The sequence below is a fragment of the Triticum dicoccoides genome, chromosome 3B, assembly GCF_002162155.2.
Source record: "Triticum dicoccoides isolate Atlit2015 ecotype Zavitan chromosome 3B, WEW_v2.0, whole genome shotgun sequence".
NCBI classification, from domain to species: domain Eukaryota; kingdom Viridiplantae; phylum Streptophyta; class Magnoliopsida; order Poales; family Poaceae; genus Triticum; species Triticum dicoccoides.
Window position 1 is genome coordinate 28,905,672 of NC_041385.1, and position 8,280 is coordinate 28,913,951.

An 8,280-nucleotide genomic window follows, 5' to 3' on the forward strand; every position below is an offset into this window, starting at 1 on the left:
CTTATGATGACGACGAAGAGCAAGAGGAAGGGTTTCATGGTAATGATGTTGGTGACTTGGATGCGTACATAGCGCAAAAGGACATGGATCGTGACTTGCCTTTTAGGCGTCAATATGCGTATGACTCGGATGACGAGGGTCCAGTTGAACAGTTGGACGAGGATGGATTCACAAAGGAGGAGAATCAAATCCACTTTGAGCTGACGGGCTTACAAAAAAGAACTCACTTGTTTAAAGATCTCAGCCTTGCCCATAAAGTTGTTGTTGACAGTGGAATGAGAATGACGGCGATTGAGGCAACACCATGCCCGGATCCAGGAGAACCAAGGGTGGAGAATGAGGACGAGAATGCTTATTTGAAGAAAGGAGTGAAGTTTTTGAGCTTGCCTATGCTGAAGTTTTGGTTGGCTGACTATGCCATTCGAAACCATAGGCCATTTTATGTTGAGCACTCCGACATGAAGTTGCGTTAAACCGTGGTGTGTGATCAAGAAGGATGCCCATGGAAGGTTCGTGCAAGATATTTGAAAGAAACCGAAGAATGGGTGTTAAAAAGTTGTGTTTCCACTCATAGATGCAAACCTCCATCTAAACGACTTAGAAAGACACACCGTCAACTCACATCCGAGTATCTCGGATACAAATGGATGAAAGACATAGGCTTTAATCCCACCGTGAAAGTGAGGTTTCTCATGCGGACGGTGAAAAAACAATTTGGTTATGAAGTCAAGTATGGGAAGGCATGGAAGGCAAAGGCAAATGCTATTAGGATGTTGTATGGTGGTTATGAAGAAGCATACAACCAGCTCCCAAGGTTGTTGGCCGCCATTGCACATAGGAACCCGGGCATGTTTCATGTGGTCGAGGATCACGAGGGAGTGTTCCACCGTGCCTTCTGGAGTTATGGACAATGTGTGGAGGCGTTTCAGCATTGTTGTCAGGTCTTGTCTATAGATGGCACGTTCTTGACCGGTAGATACAAGGGCACACTAATGGTAGCAATGGCGCACTCATCAAACGACAACATGTTGCCGTGTGCATTTGCTTTGGTGCCTTCCGAGCACCAAGACAACTGGGAGTGGTTCATGGGTCATGTTAGGCACAACGTGATTGGGGCTAGGGAGGTATGCATCATATCGGACCGGCATCATGGCATACTCAAGGCAATGGACATTGTTATTCCAGGATTTCCAAAGCTTCACCACAGATGGTGCATGAGGCATTTCGTGGCCAACTTTTACCGGGCATGTAAGAGCAAGGAGCTCAGCAAAGACCTTACCCATGTATGTGTGGCCTTCACCACCCAAGGTTTCGATGCTCGGTACAACAAACTCTTTGCAGCGGTGAACGAAGGGGGAAAAGACTTCTTAACTAGGAATTTAAGCGAGAAGCACAAGTGGGCACGCGCTCATGATGATGGTTGTTGGCGATATGGCGACATGACGAGCAATCTGGTAGAATGTTTCAACAATGTGTTGAAGGGTGCTCGTGCATTGCCGGTGACTGCAATATTGGAGTACACCTTCTTCAAGCTTAATGAGTACTTTCATAGGCATTCTGAAGAGACTGCAAAATGGATAGGTGAAAAAAAGGATTATCCGGAAAAGGTTGATGAATGGTTGCAGTTACAAGCAAGCAAGTCTTCACGACAACAAGTTATCATATTCGATAGAATTGAAATGATCTATCAAATTGATGAGCTAGGTGGCACAACACGAGACGGTAGACAATATGGTGGTGCTGCATTCGAGGTGAAACTGAAGACTCGGTGGTGTCAGTGCGAGAGGCCTAGTTTGTTTTCCTCGTGGTTTAATGTATCATAGGTTAGCTACTAAGAGATTTGTGTGTTGTAGATGGCTAACAAAACTCAGTGGGTGCTTAGCCCTGTTGTTCATGTGCAAGGCTTGTCTCCATGTATTGTGCAAGTTAGTGAAGTGGACCTCACTTTTTATTGGTTGAAGACTAAATTCATGTTGAAGCAAGGGTTGAAGGAAGAGGATTTTGTGTACTACGTCAGCAGGAGGCAGTCAGATGGCCCCGGGGAAAGAAAATTGGTTGACATAACTGATGATGACAAGATTCAAGAAATGCTGGAAGAATGGGAATGGAAAAGGGTTGTTGACTTGCATTGCTACAGGAAACCGAGTTATATGTGATGTTCATGTCGTTTCAACCATCGTGGTCATGAACTACTTATGTCATTCTAGACATTGTATGTGATGAACTTCTCATTCGAGACTATTTGTGTAATTTGAACTATGTTTGTAATTTGCTATGTCATTCGAGACATTGTATCGTAGACCATCGTGGTCATGAACTATGTTTGTCATTTGCTATGTCATTCGAGACATTGTATCATAGACCATCATGGTCATGAACTATGTTTGTCATTTGCTATTATCGTAGACAATCGTGGTCATGAACCTTGTGTGTCTGTTCAACTATAGTGGTTATTCGAGACTACAAGTGAAAAGACAAGTGTTGTCTGCACCAGGACCAGACGCCAAGGACCCTGGCGTCTGGCTCCCCTGCTTTACCCTATTTCTGGTGTCAGTCGACTGCCAGACGCCAAGGACCCTGGCGTTTGGTCGCCTGACTTACAGCCAGACGCCAAGGACCCTGGCGTCTGGCGCCCTGTGCATATAAATGACTAAATGAGTCCTCCTTTTGACAGATTTCATGGCAACAATTCACATAAATCACAGGAAACAACAGATTTCATAGACATCACAGGAAACAACAATTCACATAAATCACATCATTGAGTACTACTTTTAAACGACAAATTCATGTCAAATATTCATAGCAACTTCACGAATCCGGTGCAACTTAATTCGAACGGCAACAAGTTCATGGAAAGAACGACAAGTTCATGGAAAAAGACTACACCAAGTTCATCGAAACAAACTAGAACAAGCTCATTGAAACAAACTACAACAAGCTCACTTCTTCCTTCCTCTCTTCACAATATCTGCAAGTGTATGCTCCTCCTCTTCGCTAGCCTCATGCTCCTCCTCTTCGCTAGCCTCCTCCGCCTCTGCATCATTGTTGGACTTATATCTTTGCATTCCCGTAGGCATAAATTGATGAGGATACTCCGGACTATGGAATTGAGTGTTCCATATCTTCTTTCTACCTTTCTGGCCCGGTGTCTTAGCTATTGCTTTGCCTTTTTTAGAGCGGGCATTGCCTTGTGTCGGTTGTGTAACCTGTGATGGTTGTGGAGCATCAACATCATACTCATGATCCTCTTGATGTGTTGCATCATACTCATGCTCATCATGATGTGTTGGCTCCTCTTGATGTGCTGGCTCCTCTTCATTGACCTCCTCCTCTATGTCCTCTTCGTTCTGGACATAACGCCGTTTATTAGCTCTGGCAGCGCGGCTACCAGGTGCATACACGTCACTGGACTGAGCACCATGGCAAGAAAGCATAGCTGCCATCTTATGGAGCCGCTTCTTGAACTTCTGCGACAACACAAAATATGCTATGATATGAGATGCAAATAACTAATCCGCGAAAAGAAACTTTTATAATATATTGCGACTAACCTCCATCGTGCTCCTAAGAGTCCTCTCAGATAATGCACCACCAGGTGGATGACTCAGTGCAACATTGGCATCGTTGACGCACAGAAGCAACTCTCTGCCCTGCAATTCATGAACACACAAAACTTATGTATTTGAAAGAAGACAACATGATGCAAGTATGTTAGAATAGGTCAAACAGACTACCATTTCGTCATGCATCGGTGCGTAGTCAACATGAGCCCCTCTGATGTCTCTCACAGCCGTGTTGAAGGTATGATAACCTTCTGCAGTCTCCGGGTCTTCAGACACCAACTCCGACCACTCCTCGTGAGTCCAACCTGGCTTCAGCTTTAACCGGTAATGATCCGCATACCACACTTGATACTTCTGATATGCTGACTGATTGTGAGGTCTATTCTCTGATTGCACTAACGTGTCTCTTTGATTCCAAATTTCTATCCACGCACGGTGTTTGTTTGCCCAATCCGATATATCCTGATTGTTCCTTCGATCGAACCTACAAATGATGCACAGGACAAAGCATTAGCAAACATTGACTTATTCAATGCTCTACTACATACTCAAGGAATGCTTGCTTACCGATGCAGAGATAGCATTTCCTCCTTGCTCTCCTCAATTGAAATACCTTGTCTTTTTCCAAATTGTCTTGCCACACGGTCTACAAAGTGCCACTCGACTGCGAAGAAGCATATCATTGGGCACCTCGCCCGCCAAAGATGGCTATCACGCGTGCACATATCATTAAGATCAAAGTCACGATCTTCCACATAAGGCAACCAATGTACCTGCAAAACAAAGAGATACATTGTTAGCTACATAAGTTTCATTCTTGACTAAATTTTATCTCATCGAACTTCTCAAAACCTGCTCAGCAGTCAAGGTGTCCAGCTCGTTCATATAGCACTTGTATCGCACATGCGAGCTTCCTGTGTAGACTGTCACTTGTTCCCAATAGTAAGCAAGCGTAGGGCGCCGATATGGATCATCATCATGCAACCCGTCATGATTACCCAGTGGGTTTGCCATGAGGGGGTTCTTGAAATCGGGCCGTCCAACCGGGATCCGCTCCCACATCCACACGGATAGGCTCCAAACAAACCCAGACAATGAGGATGTACTTCCCTTCCTCCGACACGCCAAGTCAAGCTGCAATCAAACAAACATGTTAGATATGGAGGCGCATGACAAATGCAAGATAAATGGTTGCAAATATCTCTTACCTGACGATACAAATATGCTAGTGCGGCCGAACCCCAGCTATACTGGGTATCCCAGTTACTGAGTAGCTCCAAGAACATCCAGAGGGCTGAGTTCCCGGTTGCATCTGAGAAGACTACCTTGGTTAGTATATACCAAAGATAGGCCCGCGCGTACTGCTGCACAACCACGTCATTGGCACCCTCAGGGCACGGATTGGTGTTTCCTCTGACCAGTTTTAGCCAAGAATGCCTCACTCTCGCGGTATCGGCCTTGCCTTCCTGACGGTCCTCGGGCTGAACACCAATTAAATTGGAAGTCCGTTCTCGCCAATTACCCACACTGACACGACCGGAAACAGCTTGTCCGTTGATAGGAAGGCCGCTTATCATAGCCATGTCCTGTAGGGTCATCGTCAGCTCCCCACATGGAAGGTGGAACGAGTGAGTCTCCGGCCTCTAACGATCCACAAGTGCGGTCAGTGCCGCGTGGTTCACCGGCGGAGCGCGTCGCTTAAACTGCAACACGAATGGGAGAAGACCCAATCTCCGAATGTAAGGCTCATAGCGCGGGTCGTAATCAAAGTCATCAGTGGAATGACCCCTCATGCGCATAGCAACTACAAGCTGCAAATAAAGTGATGTTTTAATAATCAATACAAGAACACAAATGAGAAACAACAAAAATTGATCCAGTCTTGCTTCTTACCTGTCCATCCTCAATGGCACGAGCACGATGCTCCTTATCCCACTCATCGATTAATCTGTCATACCAAGGTCCATCACCATCCGCCATCCTACAAAACAAATCACAAACATCTATGAATACGTGAACAATATAAAACAATACAATTTTCTTCTCCAAGTTATGCCATATGAACACACCATTCTTCTCAAACATAACCACATCATTTTTTTTCTTCTTCATATGCACACATAATTCTTCTCAAACATACCAACATCATCTCAATCAAATAAATTTGTCAAATAATATGGTGTCACATATGCAAATACATATCATCTAGAGTACCAAATTTCACCATATCTTTTGCAAATATAGTATGCCAACAATAGGATTATCTACACATACACACATCATCTATCAAACCAAATTATCAAACAAGTCTATTTTACATACAAAAATCATGTATTCATCACCCCTCTTAGTTCAAAAAAAAACCTATGGACAACATATACACAAAACGGAATTGATTTTGCCTACATGTTCAACTACACATCATCTACTACCTACCAAATCATCTATCAACTACAAACAATTTCCTAAAACAAAGAAACCATCTACTCATCTAACATCACCTAGTGTTGAATAATGCATCAAAAAGAAGAGGACTCAACCCAAATAAATTGGAGGAGACGGGAGAGAATACCTCAAGGATGCTTAGGGGGCACAGATCCACGAACTAGAGTGGAGGATGGAGTAGATCAGGTGAGGATTTGGTGTGAGGGAGAAGAGGGGCGAAGGAGAGGAAGCCCTCTGTTCGTGCGCCGCCAGGAGGAAAGAGATGGGTGGGTGGGCTCGGCCCGTGGGGGTTATCCACTTACCAGGGCCAGACGCCAGGGTCCCTGGCGTCTGGCCCCTTTGCCACGTCAGCAGGTCAACGGGCAGGCGGGCAGTGCGGGCCAGGGGCCAGACGCCAGGATCCGTGGCGTCTGCTTCGCAATCCAGACGCCATGGATGTTGGCGTCTCCTAAAAAGGTCAAAAACGAATTTTTTTTATAAACGAGGTCAAATCGGAATTTTGTTAGCCAGAGAGGTCATAACAGTAATTTTGTCCTTTTGTTACTGCTCCTACTTGTGACGCTGAATAACGACTTGGCGAGTCCATCTAGATCTCCCAATGCCACGCCAGAAGCTGCAGCATGTGCCATGGCCGTCTAGTTATCTGCTTGTTGAATCAATACTGGTATACACGCTTTTTCGTGGCACTGGTATGGCCCATGACACGGTTTCCGTTTGTTAATCTATGGTCCGTGTGGTGATACGCTCGATTCGATTGCCTTGGAACAAGTGGAGTGGTCGGTGCAGGTTGTACTTGCCAGGCATCGGCGCTGAAAGAATTCCGGTACCCGGACGAGACGAGCTAGCAATGCTATGCTAGTGCTCGCACCAATAGTCATTGGCGCAGAACACCGAGACCCCTTGGTATTTAGGTCGGCAAATGATGTCCTATCTCGCGATGCGGTATTTTCTCTTGGCCTCGTCAGACTAACAGAAGAAACGAGATCTAAAGAAATCAAGTCGCTTTCGAACCTTTTCGGAATTTCGAAGAACGAAAGTAGAAACATCGACATACTAATCAGTACTGAGTTAATCAGGACTAACCGGCCTTTATATGACATAAGCTTGCCCTTCCAGCAGCTAAGTTTTTTTCAATTTGTTCTTCAATACACTTTCATTCTTTATTGGATAGATTACGGTGATGGTTCGGAATACCTAAGTAACTGAATGGTAAAGCACCTAATTCACATCCGAACAATTGTCTGTAAGTGTGTTCCTCGTCTTTGGCCTTCCCAAAGCAGGACAACTCGCTCTTATGAAAATTAATTTTTAAATCAGATATTTGTTCGAAGAGGCATAAGATAAGTTTCATATTACGTGCCTTTGCCATGTCATGTTCCATGAATAAGATAGTGTCACCAGCATATTGTAGAATGGATACTCCTCCATCGACGAGATGAGGAACTAAATCCTCTACATTGTCATGCTGCTTGGCCCTGCCAATAATGACGGCCAATATATCTGCCATAATATTGAACATACACTAGTAGAAAAAGGACCTAATATGAGAAATATTAGTACTGGTTCGCATATGAGTCGGCACTAATGCATCCATTAGTGCCGGTTCAAATGACTTGGCGGGAGGTGACCTTTAGTACTGGTTCTTTGGGAATCTTTAGTACCGGTTCGTGCCACGAACCGGTAGTAAAGATGCTGGTGCCCGGCCAGCACCTTTAGTACCGGTTCGTGGCACGAACCGGTACTAAATAGGTTGTGGCATGCGCTATTTTTAGTCCCACCTCGCTCTCCTAACAAAAATTTGACCACCTTAAGTATGTTACTTCTCAAACTATCCCAAACATTTGATCTATGGCTGCAATAGGAGTCTTCGCCGGTTCTTAAATCGGTGGTAGATTTCTATTGACGATTTAGATTTCATACAAAAAGATCGTTGATGATCAATGTATTTTTTATATGTATTTCTGTGTAGCAGTAGCGCATTTTGGCTGAAAGGCGGTACTGATCAATGTATTTTTTCTGCGTTCAGATGCACAATTTAAATATGTTATTTTTCAAACTATCACAAGCATTTGGTCTTCATTGAACTCTATATATAAAGAAGAGGAAGAAGCAGAAGAGGAAGAGGAAGAAGAAGAGGAGGAAGAAGAAGGAGAAGGAGAGGAAGATGAAGAAGAAGAGGAAGATGAAGAGGAAGCAGAAGAGGAAGAAGAAGAGGAAGAAGGAGAAGAAGGATAAGAAGGAGAGGAAGACGATGAAGAAGAAGAGGAAG

At 44.5% G+C, this 8,280-nt stretch overlaps 1 long non-coding RNA gene across 1 annotated transcript; it reads right to left on the reverse strand.

The window, feature by feature from the left end:
* Positions 1-3,456: 3,456 nt before the first annotated feature.
* On the reverse strand, positions 3,457-3,852 carry LOC119281181. The gene is made up of 3 exons (XR_005138292.1): positions 3,738-3,852; positions 3,555-3,653; positions 3,457-3,470 (listed from the first exon to the last, which is right to left on the reverse strand). It is a non-coding gene; the product is annotated as an uncharacterized LOC119281181 (long non-coding RNA).
* Between the last annotated feature and the right edge of the window lie 4,428 nt (positions 3,853-8,280).